The following is a 22,164-nucleotide window of genomic DNA, read 5'->3' as shown; positions in this document are numbered from 1 at the left end:
AAAATGAGTAATGATTCATCTGAGAAATCCTTTCTAGACTTAGATGATTCAGTTGTCACCCAGTGCTACTGCAGATAACAATAGCTAGAAGCAATGAATAAAATATTAAATGGTCTCATGTGGTTTCATATAAGATACTACTCATTCATCCCTATTTTTTAAAACGAGTATGGATGAAAAAATAAATCCAGATCTTTGAAGCAAACTACAAAGGACACATGTGAATACCTTCTAATTAAATGACTATGTGTTTACTAAGGAAACGTACAATTCCAAAATTCAAGGAGTGGTGTAGAAGTCTATTCTTAATGATCATAAAACAGGCAACTAACATTACTAAAAATACGGTTTTTAAAAAATACACTCTCATATATCTAATTACATAATTTTCTTCATTTAATCCATAAAAGCCAGTACAGAAAAGAACCATTAAAATAAACAGTGTAAAAAAAAAAGAGAGAGAGAGAGAGAGAGAGAAACACTGTAAAATAAATGAGTAAATCACGAATAACTATAAAAAACTGTCAGGTAAACAAATTGGCATAAATGAAAAGAAAACTTTATACTGCCAAAACTGGGGAAGGAGGGTCCATCCTTACTTGATAGTGTGCATTTAATTCTTACTCTGGTTTGAAAATGTTTACTTTTTGTTTTTAGTTTAAGAAGTGAGCACATGGGATCCCTGGGTGGCTCAGCGCTTTAGCGCCTGCCTTCAGCCCAGGGCATGATCCTGGAGTCCCAGGATCGAATCCCATATCGGACTCCTTGCATGGAGCCTGCTTCTCCCTCTTCCTGTGTCTCTGCTTCTCTCTCTCTCTCTCTGTCTCTCATGAATAAATAAATTTTAAAAATCTTTAAAAAAAAAAAAGTGAGCATATGCTATCTGAGAAATAAAATATGCTAACATTTCCTGTATACAGAACTTCTTTTAGGAGCTCAGAAATAAATTCTCAACTAATCTATCTATATAAACCATAACTATACCTTATTTTGACTACTATTCTGTAATTTATCAACTGTGATACAACCATCTCAGGATAAGTCAGGACGAAGAGGTAAGGAGGCTGACAATGCTGGTATGCTGTGACCAAGAGGGGTTTTAAAACTCAGGGTAACAAAGAAATCTTGTTGAACTTAACGGACTAGCAGAAGCCAGGGAATCAGCCATGGAGTAGAGGTCAATTTCAAGGCTGAAGATCCTGGCTGAGACAGACTCCCTTTGCGTTCTCTGATAGCCAACCTCAGAGACTCCAGATTTTATCTGGCTCTTAAAATTCCCGCGAGTAGTTTCAGAAAAGCAGTTTCAGCATAAGCTGCTCTGCATTTAAGTTACAAATCCTTTACAAGGTTCTGATTCGATGGAAAGGGGTGGCTGTGTGATGGGTCTGGGGTGGGGGGGAGAGCTGGGGGAGATGCCGAGGCATGAAGACAGCCCTGCAGAATGGAGAGTTGAGCGTGCACTTCCACCAGAGCCAGGACAGACCTTCACCTCAGGTCATGGTCAGGAGGCCCGTGTTCTCTGAGTCCCACCTTGGCTTCCTCTCAACCCTCACTCTCATCCTTAGTTCACACTGCCTCATTAAGACTCTGTGCCCTTCCCCTTTTCAAGGCCTATTTCCCACCCGTGACCCTGCCGTCCCCAGAGGATGCATACCTCGCCAGACTGTTCAGCCACAGATTAGGATTCCCTCTGAGAAACTGCATGGCAGGTGGGAGAACTATCTATTAATATCTATTATTTACCTCTTAACCACAAATTGGACATCTGACTTGGCATGTGAAAAACCTATCTTAAAGATCGGGCCTCAGCAACCACTGAACGATCCCAAAGCAACTGGCTTTCTGGCACAGCTTACACATTGCCCCTTGGGGTGCTACGTTTTGAAAAGCTTATTATACTAAAAAAAGGTGAGGTGCCACTTCTTAGAATGAGACAGACTCCCAATTAGTGTTAATGTACAGTATAACATTCAAAGGCACATCACGGTAAAACCCCTTCTATGCCAACACTGTGTGTTTTGCACCCTGGTGTCATTACTACCCCGTCGGTGCAGAAGGGACTCCAAGGCAACCATGTTGCCCACTTATATGGAAGAATATTTTATCCCCATGAATGACTGCTTTTCTGATGTTTTCATCAATTCTCTGGGTAATAGATTAAGCTTTAACTAACTCATTTTCATACATAACCTTAATTCAATCAAGCTCAATAAAAGTCATTCTGGACTGCAATTATTTGCTAAGGAACAATTACATTCAAATGGAAAAAAAATTTTGTTAGGCATGATACAATGCCATGGTACAGATGCCTCTCCATTTATGGCACCAGAAACAACAACAAAAATAGCCAAACTGCTAGAAAAGGAAATAGATTTTTTCCTCATCCTCCTGAACCTAGCTAGGATACTTCTGGTTTTACACCTGAAGAAAACAAAAAACAAAAGGGAGAAGCCAAGAAAGCACATTTGAAAATTATTATTTTCAATGCTTGCGCTTTTGAAAGAGACTGTGTTTCTACTCTAAGAGTCAGTCTGACATCTGAGAGCCAAAACAAGTCCAGGTCACAAATAACAGTCTTTATACCTACACTTTCACTAAATCTTTCCCCAGTTTCCTCCATTTTCCCCGGAACATGTATTCCAATCCCCATACTTTACAATGCAGGGATTTCTTAAAAGAATTTTCCTGTCGTTTTTTACCTGAGTACAATTTTTATATTTTTCCCATCTCACTCTTTTATATACTATATGCTTACAAATAAAACTTAAGGGCAGCCCTGGTGGCGCAGCGGTTTAGCGCTGCCTGCAGCCAAGGGTGTGATCCTGGAGACTCTGGATCGAGTCCTACGTCAGGCTCTCTGCGTGGAGCCTGCTTCTCCCCTCTGCCTGTGTTTCTGCCCCCCTCTCTCTCTCTGCATCTCTATAAATAAATAAAATCATAAAAAAAAAAAACTTAAATACAAATGCCAAGCTCTCACTTCTGTAGAATACAACATAGTCCAGGGATGTAATGAAAGCCTTCCCTGTCCTCTGTGTGCCTTAGGCCTCCCACCCACCCCACTCTATTGCATACCCCTTTAATCTCCCCAATAGTGGCATCAGTAGCACAGTCCTGAAAAGGCATACCAACTGTTTTGCAATTTTGGCCAGTGAATTGCACATTTCAGGTCACTGTGGTACACCAAAGACCAAGGGATGCTTTTTTTTCCTAGAAATAAGCTGATAGTCTGACTTCCAGTTAAGTCACTTCCTGAAATAAAATATCTTCATATGAACAGATAAATGCAGAGAGATATATATATATATACTTATACCCACATACATACACATACACATATACACATACATATATATGCTTTTTAACAAGTGCTGTCTTTATTCATACATTATATTGCCAACACTTTTGTTAAAATCTTCATACTTGAAGCCTAAATCACAGCTATTTCACAGGCATTTTGGCCAGGTACCAATCTTTAACAGATATTACAAGTGTCAGCTATACTGAAAATGGAAATCTCTTAAAAGAAATTGCAAATCTGAAGTACCTCTTTGTCACCTTCCCACCTCTACCCTTGCATTTCCTCATGACCCAGGGCCTTTTGGCTGAGAAATCTTAAACACGGTAATAAAAGCAAAGCAAGAGTTCTCTAGATATCTGACAGTAAACCAAAGTAACTACTAAGTCATTACAGATTTGTCCATCTGTTTGGACTTCCCAGTAAGCTGTTAGAAAACACTAGCAGGCAGAGACCAAAATTTCTAGCAATCACTATTTGACATGAACCTCTTAAAATAGCAAGATGAAAGATTCGGAAATCCTCTCCCTCTCAGCTCTCAATACTGACCCATTACAAAATTATGCTTTAAAAACTACCTGCCACTTAGCTGTATACCAACAGCACAGAGATGCAAATGATATAATCTTCTACAGCTTGAGAAATTATTAATGACCACCATGTATTAACACTGCAAAAGGTAGTATAGGAGGTGCTGTTTTTTAGAAGCTCATGATCTAGTTGGGTGATCACACTCACCCTCTGTCTCACACACACACCTAGACACAGTTAATAACAGCAATGTATGTCGAAATGGTAAGCCAAGAATTCAAAAGTTAGGATGCACAAGGGAATCTTTATGCAGAAGATGAATAAAGCTGGAACATGAAGCACCAGTGCAATTTACGATACGGGAGAAAGGAGTGTTCCAGGGAAGAAGCATGCTGGAAGGGAGAGGAAACCGACCAGGCTAAGATGCAGGGTTCACATCAGAAAGTGGAACATGAAACATGGGTAGCTGAGAAAGTAATGCAATTTGCTTTTTTTTTCCTCCTCTCCATAGTCTCAGAGAACAGAGTATAGTTGGCATTGTAGTGTTCTGCAAAGCACACTGACCTCAAGGACCAAACCCTGCACCCACTATTGGCTACCCTGCAACCATGGGCCAATTCCTGGGACTCTGCATCTCCATCCCTCACCTGCAAAATGGAGATAACATTCCTTCCATCTCTAAAGGTTGCCTTAAGTTATTATAAGATATAAATACTAAGGGCTTGGCATAACAGTACATGCTCAATAAATGTTAATAATCTCACTAGAGTTAAAACTAAATGATAGAAAAGCATTTAACAGAGTTGTGTTGTGAATGCACTGAAACTGGCCTTAAATATTCTCAGCACTCGGATGCTAAGTGAGTTGCTAGTTTTTCCAGTGGGGTTTTGCTGTAGATTTTGTTTTAATTTAGGTGGTTTTAACATATGTTTAACTCTGACAATCTGAACAGCCACTTTTTACTCCTATCAATTTCGAGGTACATTAGCTGATTTGATAATATGGATATTTTATTATAACGCTCATTTGCCATTAGATTGTTGTTTCAGGGACCATGGTAGAACCATGAATTTCTGCAGTTTCCAGAAGTAGAGGTGGAAAATGAATAGGCATTAGTCCCGTCAGCTGGCTTGGCAGGGAAGCACTGAATGCCTCTTTTATACTCTTGTGAACTATATAAATGTGCCTTTGACCTTCTCAGGCAGGGGAAATTGCACATTTAAGGCAGAAGGAGTTTCACTTCCAGGAAGAGTATAAAAACATGCTTGCCAGCAGCTACATCAGGAGTACCAACAGGGAACCCCCAGGTACTTTGGGAAGATTCATTAGCTCTATCAAGCCACTGAGCACTGAGCTGGAAAATAAAACGTTAGGATAATCTCGGCCCTGTGGGATAACGTGCCTATGCATTACGTGGGTTAAACCAAATAAACCCTGGCCTACACACTTTAAAAACTAGCCTGAACCTTCAGGAAGGCATTCTGTGAATAGAAGTCAGTGGAGAAACCGGAGGACCACCTTGTTCCTTTAACCTACTTCCACCTCAACAGTAATTCACAATATATAGAAAATCACATTTACTTAAACAACTTAGTCCAAAGTCATTCAGTTAAAAAATGGAAGTTAGTCCTTTGTAATTTACACTAACTTTAAATAAAAAATATTCTATTCTGAGAGGTAAACGTCACTAGCATTTCCGTTTTTTTCTTGAATTAATTAAATTGCACAATTTAAAGAAATATAAAAATATAACCAAATTGTGTGATATTATTAAAAAGCATACTTCGATTGAACTTTATATTGTGTGTGTGTGTCTTTTTTAACCTGTACTATTCAAGAAAGACTCCTCGTCCCTTTCAAGTGCCTTAATGTATATTTGGTAAATAGCTTAGCTCCAGAAAGACTCTGGTCCAGATATGTTAATTACAAGAATATTCCTGATATGAAAACACAAAGAATCTGTTCAAAGGTGATCCACAGAAAGTGTCAATACACTCTATTTGAAGTTATTTATTCACAAAGCAGTTGTTCCTGGGATCAATACTATGCAATGCTTACTTTAAATCAGAAAGATCTAAGAAACTTTCCCCAGAGGGAAACAGGGAAGTCCAATCACAAGAAGACAAACCCAAAAAGGTTAAATGACTGGACAAATGGTATTCACCTGGTTTGTGACGAATAACTACCCCAGGTCTCCATAGTGGTTTTCCTCCACACTGCTAATCCTTCAGGATGTGACATCATTTCCCACTAGAGATTCCAGTAAGTCATGGAATTATAGATGCTGGAGGCATATGACAGCTGGAGTCCACTCCATTCAACCCCTTGCACCACAGCAATGAGGAGTCAGAGCTAGGCCAGAACCCAGGGCTCCAGTTTGCCACCAATAGAACAGCAGGATGCTCCAGACCAGGTTACATCAGATCCTTATTCTCCCTGTGGTCTTCAGAGCAATAATGTTCAGCTGGAAAAGGATCATAAAATAGGGCCTAACTTTCTACTCTCCAGGTTTGAAGGCTAGGGAATGCTTCTTGGCTTCTTTCCCCTTCCTACTCTATAAGGAGAGAATGATATTTTTTAGTTGTAGAAATGGGAATGCAAAATATCTCTGTGTTTCTAAATATTGCTATAAATACCTTGGAGTAAAAATGTTAAAGTTGATTTACGTGTGTGGAGGAAGGGAGTCTATGGGAACTCTGTACTTTCCACTCACTTTTGTGGTAAACCTAAAAGTGTCCTAAAAATATAGAGTTTATTAAACTTCAAAAAATGTGAATGACAATGTACTTCATTCTAACAATATTAAAATTAAATACTGACTATGGGGTACCTGGGGGACTCCGTTTTAAGCGTCCAATTCTTGATTTTGGCTCAGGTCATGATCTCAGGGTGCTGAAATAGAGTCCTGCCTCAGGCTCTGCAATCAGTGGGAGTCTGCTTCTCTCCTTCTCCTTCTGCCCTTCTATCTCCCTCTCTCTCGTTCAAATAAATAATTACAGTTTTTTAAAATTAAATACTGACTAAAAATGACAAGATGGGCTGCTGAATCGCTCAGTCAGTTAGGCATCTGCCTTTGGCTCAGGTCATGATCCTGGGTCCTGGAATGGAGCCTTGTATTTTGCTCCCTGCTCAATGAGGAGCCTGCTTCCTCCTCTCCCTCTGCCACTCCCCATGCCTTGTGCTCTCCCTCTCACATACGCATCTTCTCTCTCTCTCAAATAAATAAATAATAAAATAAAAATGACAGGACAATGACAGTTGAGAATGTATAAACAGTAACTCTCCTTTAAGTATGCTGACTCCCACCAGAAACACCTAGTACCGATTTAAATTACATCATCCATTAAAACTAAGCACATGCCCTACAACAACAACCTCTGTATAGTACAAATGCTCCACTGGTCACTAAGCCTCAATAAATGCCTCTGCATTAGCTGTTATTCTTCCTATGACAGTCAATATTTAAAGCAATATAAAATATTTGGTTCAAATTATACCAAATCAAAAAAAAAAAAAATCAAAGAAAGTATTCTTAAAGTATTCCCACTGGTAAACACAAAGGAATCCTTTGTCACAGATTCCATAACAGCAACCCTTTAGAGCTCACTGTTCTACAGCCCCAGGGGCCATTGATTACACGGAATACAAGGTGAATAGTTAAAGACGTATCCTGAAGCAGACCTAGAGACATGTGTAATAGCCATGGTTCACAAAACTGCTGGTAAATATTTTAAAATTTTAACTTTTTTATAATTAACAAAATCAGATTTCCAAGTTAAAAAGGGAACTTATTGTAAAAGCCTTTTTTAAATGGGAAAGTAATCAGCACAAAAGTGCATTTTTCTATACTGTCTTTTCTTAAGTAGATTATAAGAGACATAAATGTATTTGCCCACCCAGTGTACATGTATCTCCCACTTTCTGTTAAAAGCACTCTGATTTTTGGGAAAATATTCCTCTTTGCTCACAGACCATGTACGTTGGATGGGACTAATCTAATTATACCCAAGTCTCAGGAATAGAAAGAGCACACAGGCTTGCCAATCAGCTTATTCCATCTACTCAGATACTGTGGCTGGGAGAGAAATGGGTATGAAACCTGAATCGGGGCACAATACAGAAAACAACAGATGTGTTACACTCTACTATTACTAGCACTTAAAGCGAAAGGAGAAAAGAAAGTAGCACTTAAAGCAAAAAGGAGAAAAGAAAGTAGAATGATTACATTTTTGTTGCAAAAAGAGAAAAAGAATGTAAAAGTACAGGACCCCATACATACCTCCTGAAAAGAAATGAAAGGGAGCACTGACTTAATTTTACTTTATTTCAAATCCTAATTTCAACAAATTAATTCCAATTTTTGGGCACATTATGACAATCAGAGATGTTTAAATGTTCAACCTGTACTCCTGCAACTACTAATTTCTCTTTTAATTTATATTTCCTATAAAGAAAAGACTCAGGTTTCAGCAAAAAGACTGAAAGACTGGCTAATGTTAATCTGACATCTAAAACCAATTCTACGGGCATTTCCCATGTCTTGAAATTTGTTATGTGTGCTTTATGCTTATGTACATAGTGGCACACAATTCATTTTTCCATGCTTGAAATTATATATTTTCTTAGGTTAAGGAAGAGGGGGAAAACATAACATGGGATAGTTGGGAATACAATGTTTTGATTTGTAATAGTTACCATGCAGATTTCTAGGAGGAGGGGAATAAAAATAACCAATTTCTGAAGAATTAAAATATGATACCAAAACTATTCTATAAACAATTTTTTAAAGGGAATCTACTTTGTAATTTGACTTACTTTTATAGTCATACTCAATAAAGAACCAAAGAGTTGGGTATCATATAATGTACTGGAAATTATTTTCTTTACAATTATCTCTCATATCAGCTTATTTGACCCAGGCCTTTTTCATAAAAGTTGAACACAAATATGTGATGTGTTTACCTATGAACATACACGTAAAACCAAAAATCTCGACTTCTAAATACTGAATTCTATGGTTACTCAGATTTCCAGAGAGTTTGCTATAATTTAAAAGCAACAACACAAGTACTTGTTCCCTACTTTGAAGGTAAGATAGATATAAGGAAGTATCATTTAAATGTAAATTCAGACCTAGGATATACTTCTAAACATTAGCTGTATCAACAATGCTTTTATATTTTTCAGAAGTGCCAAAAACCTGATCCAACAACACCGTTGAAACTCAACTTCAATTTGAGTTGAAAAACTCTACTTTAGGGGTGAACAGATACAGGAAGAATAGGAATAAATTGTGGATTCTGATTCTGGCGTGTAATTCATAGTCTTCCATGAATCTAGTCGGCATCAAGAGTTTTATATAAAGAAGTTTGGGGAAGCTTCAAGATACAATCTACAATACAGACTTGATTAGATTTGAAATTTTATAGTTTATATAGTAAAACCTGCAACAAAGTTCATTATTTTTGCTAACAAGATAATTTTAATTAACTAATTAGGTTCCTTTTATCCCATACTTCACTCTCATTCCCCTTCCTCCCTCCAAAGCAACCATTTTAATGTGTGTATGGAGTGTTTTTAAAGTGTGCTATTTTTACACAGGACTGAAAATGGCACATCAGATAAACAGAGGTAGAGGAGAGGACAGACACTATTAAAGGGAACTCACTTTTGTAGTTTCAATATGAGAACTCAAATAACACTTCTACTTATTTGCTGAGCTATTCTTTCTTTCTCAGAACAAAATGGGAGTTAAAAATTCAATTCTCTGCCCATCCCACCTTCACCACCACTCTGAACTGGGTAACCCAACTCTTGGTAAAAAGGATGGTAGGAATTAGGGCAGGAAGAGAGATGGCAATGATAAGGCTAATGTGAACCTGATAATACCAATATATCACATGATATATATTTCAGGAATACTACAAAGCAGCTGTAACCAGAATGTTACATTTCATTGGAAGGTTCTAAGAAACATCATAGTTTCTGCCCCGTGAACATTCAACTGCTCAACAAAGAGTCTCAACAAACACAGAAGTGTTTGGTTCATGTGTGACATGAATATTTAAAATTAGAAGAAGAAAAGTACTATAGAACTGATCGTAAGCAAAATTAAAGCTGAGGTTTGGTATCTTCAAACTTTCTTCACAAATCTCCTTTCCCCTCAAAGACTCTTCACCCTACCACAAGTACTAGCAAGTTTCACTCCACCATCCTCCACATCAAAACCTGCTTTTACATGAATGACTGAGAACATTAACAATATTGAGGAGTAAAATTTGCATGCTAACAGGCACTATTAAATTTAAGTTAAAAAATCTCTAAATGCAGAGTAATAAAAGTAGGTAAGTAACATGAAAGCACATCCACAGATTGATACATAAGCACTGAATTCTTTGTTTATACCACTGAAAAATAACACGTAAACTTAGTAGCATCAATTGTAACAAATCAAAACCTGAAAGTAGAGAACAGGGGATGCCTACCTTAACTGAAAAGCATGTAAAAAGACATACTGCAATAGAAGTTAGCAGTGTAAAGTACTCAAAAAGAAACTAGAATTAGGGATCCCTGGGTGGCGCAGCGGTTTAGCGCCTGCCTTTGGCCCAGGGCGTGATCCTGGAGACCCGGGATCGAATCCCACATCAGGCTCCCGGTGCATGGAGCCTGCTTCTCCCTCTGCCTGTGTCTCTGCCTCTCTCTCTCTCTGTGTGTGTGACTATCATAAATAAATAAAAATTAAAAAAAAAAAAAAAAGAAAGAAACTAGAATTAGAAGAACTACATCGTTCAGCAAGAAAGGGCGAGAGCCCACTCTACCCAGGGTTGTCTGTATCAGTTGAGGACGGAGAGAGAACTCAGAGTGCCTCTGGACCAGATCAGGGGCTGAGCAACCCTATGGGCGGCAGAATGGCTGAAGGAAATAAAAATGTTACACTGGAAAAGAAGAAATGCTGTTACATACCCTTTTGGAGTCTCATGAGGAAGAGGCATCAGTTATAATTTTATAAGGTGGTGTCAGACTTTAAAGCTGTAATCAATTAACAGATGTTTCTAGGAGGCAGTCTGGGGTGTTCAGCAGGAGGAAACACTTTCTAACTGTTAGATCTGTCCAAAAATGAACTGAGTTTCTCTTGGATATTTTTCCATCCATGGAGATATTCAAGCAGAAACTTTAGTAGGAGTTATTACATGAGGATTCACATAGGGCACTGAGGACTGATCTCTATGCCTTAGTCTAAGATCCAAGCATTCCAAGATTCTCTAGTTTTCTAAAATCAAAGCAAGTGAGAGCTAGAAGCCATGAGGCTTGAAATCCAGTTATGCCCAGAAGTCATGGTGCCCAGCAACCAGAGCTCTATGTCTTTGTTCCAAGTGCCGAATGTGCTAGTGCAATAATACAGAACAAAGGAAAGTTTAGTTATTTGTACTTTAAATTACAATGTAGCCAGTAGTAGTCAAATTGTTTACACAACTAAAAAAAAAAAAAACTGTCATGTGCTAGGTTCTAATTAAAACACAATACAGATCTATTCAAATAACCAAAGATTTAATATTAATACAATTATAACCTCCTAAGTTATGCTCATATTGTTACAAAGAATTGAAACTGATTAATATAAGAAATTCAAACCAAACAGTATTCTTATCTATATTCAAGAACTGTTCTTTGGAATCCAAAACACTTTACAGACATTCAAATCTATAAAAAATTATTATAGTAATTGATAATAACAAGTCTTTATTCCCATTTTAATATATTTAGAAGACAGATGCACCAATAGCTATAGTTATACTCATCAACTTCACAAATAAGAAAAAAAATATTTCCAAGAAAATATTATCAGTGGGTAAATCATTCAACCACAAAGCTTTTCTAAGTGTCTTTTATTAATCATTATTTTATTAACATCCCAAAAGATTAGGCTACTAATTTAAGAGAGCAAAGAATTTGTCAGATATTCGCATTTGACTAGGGATCTTATTTTCTAATTTGTATCTTACAGATTTAGGTCCACATTTTTATTTCATTACCTTAGGAAATTTGCTTTTCAGCATATTTTTAGCTGAACTTGCAGGGTGGAAAAGGCACTCTGGGATTGAAGATCATGAGGTTAATATTTTGGTAGGATTAACAAACCTCATAATTGACTTCCTGAGGGAGTTTGCCATTGTTCCCTGCCAGAGGACATTCCCTTTCAGTTAAAATTCCACCGTACAGATAACTACTTTGGTACCTGCCTGGTGAATTCTTTTTGTAACTGAACATTTTTATTCTGTGAACCCTTCTCTAAAGGCTATCCCAAACACCTAACATAAGAGCAAAACACAAACTCTCACAACCCTACCTAACTTTTCAAATTTTATTTCCTCAGTAGAAATGAACTTTAAATAAATTATATGTAGATATACCTAGATACTTCCAAAAAGTGAAAAGGACTAATAAACAAGTAAAAATAAGCATTTCTAAGACTCCATGAAAGGTTCCTAGGTTCCTGCTAGGATCTGTAATAGAGACAGGTTAGCATGCCCTTGACTATCAGGGCTAAAGTAAGGTAATTAGATTAAGTTAGTATTCTAAAAACTATTTTCAATTTGGTTTGGAGCTGAGCAAATGATCTCTTCCCATAAATGAATTTTTCTTAAAAAGTTTTTAAATACATAAAATTTTAAATAACTATTATTGATATTTATTATGGTTTAAAGTAAATTTTATAATTCATGGGTAGAGGTCAGATAGGTAGCAACTGGAGAGGAGAGAAAAGGCCTTTGGTAGCTAGGAAAAATTATCTGGAATTGAAATGTCACTAGGGTACTATGGATAATGCAAAAAATAAATGCATATGCACTGGTAACATTTCTATGCAAGACACCCTTACTTAAAAAAAAAAAAAAAAAAGACAATGTATTTTGTCTTTGTCAAAACAGAAGCCCCAAACTTGCTTTAAGTTATTAGCTTTTCCTTTTTAGTTGTTTTTAAGCTGATTCTAAGCAAGGAGAATGGTTTTAGCTCAAAATGGGAGAGTAAGATTTATACTATGTATCAACAACAATCTTGCATAAAATCTAGATATCCTAAGCCAGAAGACTTATTTGAAACTGTAGTTCCCCACCACCCCCCAACACTTAACTTTCTCCCACTGCACAGAAATTCTCTGGTTGACTATCTCATGCTTTCTTTTCATCTAAATATCTTCACTATTTTCATCCAAGTGGCTTACCTTCAGCACTGCCTGCCTGGGGCATTTTGTGAGGTAGATGTGATATGGCCAACAACAGTCAGATGCACTGAAATGGGGGATGAACCCAAAAATGAGCCCAAGGCTCATTGACAAAATGGGAATACCCTACTATCATGGAAAAGCTGAATGTCCAGGTGGTTACAAATGAGGAGGTAGCTAACACCATGTTCTAGTTGGCAGAGATAAGTTTATACTCCTTTCTTTTACATGGAATGTTCCATCGAATAAACCAGAAAACAGTTGAGCAGAGAGGATTTGTGAATGATTCAAATACACACGGGTTAAACCTATAGTCCAGATGAGAGAAGTCATCTGAAGTCTCAGGGAACCCTCACAGCCTGATCTCTCAACAGTTCTCTGAGCTCAGCACTAAGTGAAGAGTAAGGAAAGTAGCCTGAGATTATTTTCAGGAGTCCCTGTGACCTGTTGTCAGGACATGCTAATCCTCAAGTTCCAAACTCCCTATGGAGCATGCTACAGCCTGCCAGGTGCCTACACCATTCTATGACTTTTCCTTACATTTACAATCCCTCGTATTTCAAAAGATCTCTACACACTGAAGCATAGTTCACTCATTGAATTGTTTCCTTGGCCAGATCACATCCTTTTCTTTTTTTAAATGATCTCTACCCATAATGTGGGGGTCAAACTCACAACCCAGAGATCAAGAATTGCATGCTCTACCTACTGATCCAGGCAGGTGCCGCTATCCTATTTTCTTCTATTATTATTATTATTATTATTATTATTATTATTATTATTAAAGATTTTATTTTTAAGTAATCTCTACATCCAACATGGGGCTTGAACTCACAACCCCGAGACCAAGAGTTGTATGCTCTACGGACTGAACCAGTCAGGCATCCCTATTCAATTGAAGCTTTATTTGAAGATTTTTATTATTATTATTCATGAGAGATACAGAAAGAGAGAGGCAGAGACCTAGGCAGAGAGAGAAGCAGCTCCCATGTGGAACTTCATCCCAGGACTCGAGGATCACGCCCTGAGCCGAAGGCAGACGCTCAACCGCTGAGCCACCCAGGCATCCCACTAGAACTGGTTTAAAAGTGAAAGATACACTGACTACTTTGGTAGGTGACAGAAACAACAAATTCATCAGGACAGGGCCAACCCTATCTAAAAATCCAACATCACTTTCCTGCCTCCAGAAATATTAAGTGGTTCCAACATCACTTTCCTACCCCAGAAATATTAAGTGGTTCAGTTCAAAACATGTCAGTAGCCAAAATAATACCAGGTTTGCTTTTGTCTTCAGGGTTGGAGTGGTGAGAAGAGAGTACATTCAAATGCAAAGTGGTTGTGTTTACTCTGAGACATTTGTTTAATCATAACTTGTAGGGGCCTCAAAGTTTCCACAATGCAGCTTCCTTTTGAATCAACCACTTTCAACCAAGACAACAAAGCACAAATAACTTTTGAAAATGCAGACTGAACAGCCACTTCCTACCCTAAACACTTAAGTGAGAATAATGTGTAGTGTTGATATCAGGCATCTATAAACCTAAATGCTTCCCAGGGGATTCCAAGGTGCAGCCAGGTATGAGAACAATTATGGGGGGAAATAGATATATATATGGACTGAGTGATATATCTACGTGTATTTTTAACCCACAACCCTGAGATCAAGAGTCACACGCTCCACTGACTAAGCCGGCCACAGGCACTCCTTTTTTAAAAATTTTTTAAAATTTTTTTTTAAGGACTGAGTGATCTAAATTAAGCATTAAAAACTGATAGCCCTTGTGAGTTCAAGTGGTTAAAGCACCAGGCTAAAATGGTCACAGGGAATTATGAATCCAATTGCTCAGACTTACTCTTTTATTCCAAGACTGCACCTTTACCCTGACAGGCATTTCACCAGTTTATTCCATATATATGAATAGATCTGTGTGAAAAGGGCATTGGAAGAAAGTTTCTTGACACAAGCAATGAGAGCTGTTTTCAAACTCACGAAGCAGCATTGAGGAGATACTGTGGGTGTGTTAGTCATGCTCTAGCCTATGTCCCCTCCCGTAACTTTGAAGTGAAAACATGTTTTGCAACATAGCAAACATCAAGGATGCATTCTGTGGCTACAACAGTAGAATGGCAGAATTTGTCTGCATGGCCAGTAGGCTACTATCAGATATATGCTATGATTACTATTTAAGTAGATAAAATACATTAGGCACTAAGTAGTTTGTTCTGTAGGAAAAAAAATGCAGCTCACAAGACCCCAAAGTTAATAACACTGGTTATTGTCTTTTAACATTCTAATGAGCAGTGTGAATGGGTGGTGGGCAGGATAAGTGGGGGTAGTGGGAGAGGGGTATTACCTTCTGTGAAACTGCCTAATTTGACAGTCTGACAATTTGTCACTTGGCAATTAATTAATTTTATTTTTTTTAAATCATTCCATAATGATGCTCAGTGTCATCATTATTACTATACGCTGAGGACAACTACCCTTCACGATTTTTTTGGAACTTTGTCTCCATTATTAACAGCTGGCCCTTATATGTAGATATCAGTAGGGATTTATATATTCATAGATTCTGGACAGTTTTCAAATGAACAGGTATTAAAGTTGTTTGTTTTTGTTTCGTTTTGGTTTTGGTTTGTTTCCTCCTCATTAGCAATTAATTTGCAATACAGCTTCCTTTGTGAAGAGGAGGTGCTAAGGGACTAGGCTACTGGCTGGGGAATTTAACTAACTCAGATCATCCAAAACACACAGCCTCAGCTCTGCAAGCTCAGTACAAAGAGACACACATCTTATAAGGGGGAAAAAAAATGCTGAACTATTCTAGAAATTGCAGGCTTCCCTGAGCTCAGATCAAACATTAAAAAAGTAAACACTTCACAATTATAAAGAAATCAAAACACTTCTTTCAAGTGGGAAAGATCAAGGAAGTAAAATTGCTGTTTTTGAGGAACACAGTGGTTTCCTATCTAGAATTTTTCTATAGAAAAAGATAACTTCTCTCAGGTACCAATACCTGTATAAATGTTTCTAATTTCTCAATTTCTTAAGTTTCCATTTTACTCTAATACTGGAAAAGAGTATTTGTGCTCAGATTTCAGGACAAAACAATGTAAACTACACATCTGGACTAAAGAAATGCTAATATTGAGTATTAAAAAATCAGTGACTGCCAACTATTTTAGGCCACATCTACTTTTGTTTTTGGCTCAATTTCAAAATGACTCCTAATGTTCTGTGAATTTTATTAATTGTATCATAGCGTTCACTGAGATAGCTGTAGAGTTTGTTTAACTGAATGGAAATAAACCTCAATGAATTCTTTTTTTTTTTTTTTGGAGCCTCAATGAATTCTAAAACAGGAAGTTTCCTCATTTAAAATAGTACATATAGGAGAGAAATTAGAAAAGAAGTACTTAATCTGTCTTAACCTCTTTGTTTACCGAGGGGCTTTAAAATGACTAGTTTTGTATTTTGACATCAGAGTTGTGATATTTTATTTATGAAAACATTATGTAATATATTTTATTTTCATTCCAATGTAAGGAAAAGGAAGCAAATATCAACACTCCATATGTACATGCACACAATTATTCATATTCAACAACTATCTGATTTAATCTTTGCTGAAAAATATGGAGCCTTTTCTATCTCTCTGTACTGATTAAAATGGTTACAGTGAGCATCTACATCTTCAATATAATCTTTTAAAATATGGAGCCCTCCAGTGGCCAAATATTTATATATTACCATTTAAAGAAAAACATTATAGAATTCTCTTCATGCTTTCTTTTGCACAACATTCTTGTTACATTTCTAAATAATTTAGTAAGTGTCCTCTTCAAAACAAGCCACAGAGATCATTATCAACAGTAAGATGCAGTCGACTTAGAAAAAATACTTTGAACTTGCTTAACCTTGCAGAAAGTAGAAGTTAAATGATAATCACACACACAAAAGTATCAGACTTGAAATACAATATTTTTCCTCAATGATCATGTACTAGGTGGTAATTAAATGAGTTTTCTGTGGGTCAAAATTGTTGCCTATGGCATTTATCAATATCTGGGCCTCAAACTCTAATTGCTACTAACACTTGATACTTAAGTGAAAACCAACACAGCTTGTAAATGAACAATTACAAGAACAACCAAGACTTTCCTTATCGGTGGGCATCTCTTTTCCACAGAGACATGTATACTTTCCTTGGTAGCAGGGAAAAAACTAGAAACTGATTTCCACAGACCAGCCAACAGTGAAAAACACAGTAATCATAAACAGCTACTACACAGAGCACCTACCGGCTTCCCAAAGCTTCTCCCAGGATAATCTCATTTAAATGTTAAAGTAATCTCAGAAGACAAGGAGGTTGCCAGTATCCAGGATGGCCACATCCTAGCAGCCCCTTTCCCATACTGAATAGGGATGACCCGTGTGACCATCAGGCTATTGCAAAAATGAAAAGAAAATTCTGAGGCTAGGTCATAAAAGACACTGTGGATACTGCCTTGATCTACCTTCAGCTGCTTGCTCTGAAGGAATGCCAGCTGCACGATCATGAGGACCTCCAGGAGTCATATGCAATGGTCTATGTGGCTAGGAAGTCCATGAAACACACGCTCTCCAGGCATGTGAGAGAACTACCTTGCAGTGGTACTCCACCCCTGGTCAAGGCTCCACATGGATGCAGCCGAAGCTGACATCCTGACTGCAGCCAGAGTCACAAAGCAAAACCACTCACTCTCCAATTCCTGATTCATAGAAACTGGGAGATAATAAATGCTTATTGTTTTAAATTTCATGACATTTCAATAAGATAACTAATACAGACTAATACTACTGTCTTCATTTTACAGAAGAGCCTGGGAATGTGTAACAGTTCATCTGCAGGAAAAGGTATATTTTTCTTTTTGTTGAACTATTTTACCTCTACGTGTTATTATCTGGCCATTTCCCCAAAATATTTAACTTATAATGGTCCAGATTTTCCAATCACCCATATAGAACATTTCTTCTGGCTTTGCTTGTTAAATAGATTTAACATTCCTAGACCTAAAAAAAAAATTATTACTTCTTGACAAAAAGTAAGAGTATTATCAATTATATAATATGTAACCTACTTCTCAGCTTGTATTCCAGACACCTAATACAACTTATATGTAAGTAAGTGAAAAAAAAATCCCCTTAGCTTGTAACCTGTCTTTGTAGCTCAAGAAGGCTGCTAACATAGCAAATAAAACCTGATTTATCTGAATGCGCTGTTGTACATAGTGGATAAAAAAGCAGTTACTATATGCCAGAAGCTATTCTAATTGCTTTATGTTAACTATTTAATCCTCACAGCAACCTTATGAAGTTCTATTATCCCCATTTTAGAGTCATATAGAGGAAGGTTAAGGAAAGGTTAAGGAACTTGGCTGAGGTCACGCATAATCAATGATAGGACCAAAGCTGAACCCCAGCATCTGGCTTCTGAGCTTATGCTCTTAACCAAGAGCCTATATAGTTCTCCTAATCTCTATTTATTTCATAAAGTTCTATGGGCAGGAAAAACACCATGTGCTTTGGAATTAGAATATCAGAGTTATAAAGCCCCTTATATCTGCATGATTTAACTTTTTAAATCTGTTTTTCTTAACCATAAGATTGGGATTAAAAAGGCTGTATTTTTATTTTTATGAATATTGAGAAAAAAACATGAATAAAAAACACCCTGCACAATGCCCGACCTATAATCAATATCCAATTATGTTTTATCTTTCCCCATAGTCAGGTTTTTATTAAAGCCAGTGAGCTTAAGCTTTAGGGTCCTTCCCTTTCACAGCCCTATCCCAAAACTCTGTGCCTAATTTTATAATCCTAACTTGCATTCCTTTCCTTAAAGAGACCTTCCAAATTGTATGACCTTCAGACTCCATGAAACCTAGACCTACCTCTTCTCTTCCCTTTAATTCTTTCAGCCTAATAGATAAGCAAGCCTAACGGATTCCAGTCTGGATAAGAGGGAGTATATATACTCTACCGTGGAGGTCTCAATAAATGTCACTCTAAAACTTGGACAGGATGTATGTTGCAGCTACTTAAGCAGCAGGGAAACAGAGGAAAAACAGTAAATTACCATTTTCTCCATTCTGTCATGTGCTGGGCCCCAAGCATTTCTGTGGTAGAAGTGGGAGGGAGCAAACACAGAAGCCCATAGGAACAAAAACTCTGAGCAAGGGGCACCTTCATTTCTGATTGGAAGATCACTGGTCCCAAGAATGGGACCTGTTGCTTTTATCCTCACTATATCCTCCCACCACTTATCCCGACGCGTGGGCACAATCATGGGAACTGCACCATAGAACACAATCACTAAAGCCCCAACTTCCCAGCCAGAGAGCCAAAACAAGAGTGGGGAGATAGCAGGGAAGAGTTTTTTTAAGACAACTCTTGGCCTCCCCCCCAAGTTATACATGCATGGATCTGCCCTTAAACAGCATACATGGACATTTAGAACTGAACTACCAGGGGATCCCTGGGTGGCTCAGCGGTTTCGCGCCTGCCTTTGGCCCAGGGCGCGATCCTGGAGTCCCGGGATCGAGTCCCGCGTTGGGCTCCTGGCGTGGAGCCTGCTTCTCCTTCTCCTCTGCCTGTGTCTCTGCCTCTCTCTCTCTCTATGTCTATCATAAATAAATAAAAATAAGTTTAAAAAAAAAAAAAAAAAAAGAACTGAACTACCAGATAGAGCACTGCTCATTTCCCAGATTAGCCACTGGGTGGCAAATAAGTAGGACAAATCCAAAGAACACTGAAAAGGCTTTGAAAACTGAACTGACTTAGGAACCACTTCTCACAGAGGGCTAGCTGGAATTTTACTCCTGAACTTATTAACTGAATCCATTGTCTATTAAAATCAAAATATCAATATTTTCTATAGAATTTTTAAAAGACCCAGTGTCTCATAATAATCAAAATGTTCAGAACAAAATCCAAAGTTAGCCAGCATATGAAAAAACAGGGAAAATCTCAGCTGGCGTAGAAAAAGGCGATAGACAACAACTCTGAAGTGATGCAGATGTTAGAATTACCTGACAAAACTTTTCAAGAAACTTTATAAAAATGCTCCAACAAGTAAAGGCAAACACACTTGAAAAGGATGGAAAGATAGGACTTGGAGGTGGGATATAAAATGGTACAGCTGCTCTAGAAAACAGTTTGGACATTTCTTATATAAACATGCACTTATAACATAACCATGCAATCCCACTCCCATTAAAACTTATACTCATGCAAAGGTCTATATACTAATGTTTACAGTGGCTTTATTTCTAAGTGCTATAATTTGGAAACAACCCAACGGGCAAACAAATAAACTGTAATTACATACATATATCTCATGGGATACCGCTCAGCAAAAAATAAAAAAAAGAAAGAAAAGAAGAAAAGAAAAGAAAAGAAAAGAAAAGAAAAGAAAAGAAAAGAAAAGAAAAGAAAAAAAGAAAGAAAGAAAGAAAGAAAGAAAGAAAGAAGAAGGAAGAAGGAAGAAGAAAGAAAAAAGAAGAAGAAAGAAGAATGGGCTACTGCTATGGTTTATATGAATTACAGGCAGTGAGAAAAGCCAGTCTCAAAAGGTTACACACCATATGATTCCATTTATACTAAATGCACCTAATGACAAAACTACAGTAATGAATAAAAGAATAGTGGTTGCCAGGGTTTAGGGTTGGGAGGAGGATATGACACCAAATAAACATCATACAGGAATTATTTGAGGTGTTGAAGCTTTCTAAATTTTAACACTGAACTGTATACAACATCTATTCATGTTTTTAAATTCATGGGACCGTGCAAAAAGCCAATTATACTGCCAGTGAATCAAAAAGTAAAAAAGGTTTAAGGCGCCAAGTTTAAAAAAAGAGAAAAATAAATTGCTGGAGTATTTATGATTAAAAGCATTTTTATAAGAGGTAAGTTTTATCCATTTACTGATTTGAAAGGGCATCTGGCCCATCCCACTAAAGGCCAGTGGAATCACCTAAACCACAGCAGAACTGAAAATGACTTACAAAGGTGTAATCCTACCCAATATGCTTCCTGCTCTACTGCATATACAAAACCAAGACTAAAATAGCACATGGAAAGAAAATCAAAGAACACTGTGTCACTGTCAGTCACCAGGCAGCAACTCGGGTCTTCAAGCTGAATGATATCTCAATTGCCTGAGATAAGAATCTCTCTATCTTTGGAAGACCCAATCCAATGTTAATAATTCTCCCTGAAACTCTAGGGTATGTTCTCCATAACATCAGCTGTAATACCATCTACCTACGAGGTGTTTTTATTTTTATTTTTTGCCACAATGAAAAGCAGGTGAAGGAATTCTACTCCCAGATGGTACACACGTACTTGTCCCTACTGCTCTCACTAAGTCCAACTAGAAGCACAGGACATTATATATAAAACAATCATAAACCTCTGAAAACAGAAAAAAGGCAAACTAGGTAGGGACTTACAACCCAAGGAACAACACTGTGGTGAACTCCCTGGATTTTCTTTTTGCCCCACATATTCTAGACTTAGAACTAAAGAAGCCAGCAACCTAGAAACGTCAACAGGACACAGACAAAGAAGCCCCAATAAAAGTCAACTGTCTCTAACCAAAGCATCAGGAAAAGGGCAGCCTAGCAGACAGAAAACTTTTAGACAACAACTGCCCTCCACCTGCCAAAAATGACAGAAAAAAACTCACCAATGCCAGCTATGGTTGACTGAAAAATCTAGACTTCCTCCTCACCAGGCTGTAAAGGATGAGCCACACCCTGGGGCACAATAAAGTGGGATCAGAAGAAGACAAGTAGGGAGAGTGCAGCCACAGAACTTCAATGCTCCATCTAGCAGTTTCCCTTCCTCTCCCCACACGGCTGGTATCAGAGGAGGTCTAGTGGAGTATCAGGACTTGACCACTGTTAACAAGACTACTCCACCACTCCAACACTTGCTATCAGTGGAGGCCATGTGTAAAGGCACTAATGAGACACTCCTATCCCTTCAAGCTAAGGTAGTACTGGCACAGGCCTATGGTGGGGGAGAGACATGACCACAACTCCCACCTTTGCCTGAAATACCAAGGAT

The 22,164-nt window shown here is 37.7% G+C and overlaps 1 protein-coding gene across 11 annotated transcripts in view; it reads right to left on the bottom strand.

The window, feature by feature from the left end:
• The window catches only part of BBX (BBX high mobility group box domain containing), a 267,943-nt gene that overhangs the window by 160,459 nt on the left and 85,320 nt on the right, over positions 1 to 22,164 (bottom strand). The window lies entirely within an intron of this gene.

Source organism: Vulpes vulpes, chromosome 1 (assembly GCF_048418805.1).
Source record: "Vulpes vulpes isolate BD-2025 chromosome 1, VulVul3, whole genome shotgun sequence".
Classification (NCBI taxonomy): domain Eukaryota; kingdom Metazoa; phylum Chordata; class Mammalia; order Carnivora; family Canidae; genus Vulpes; species Vulpes vulpes.
Note: the sequence above shows the minus strand (reverse complement) of the source record. Positions and strands in the feature narration are given on the sequence as shown.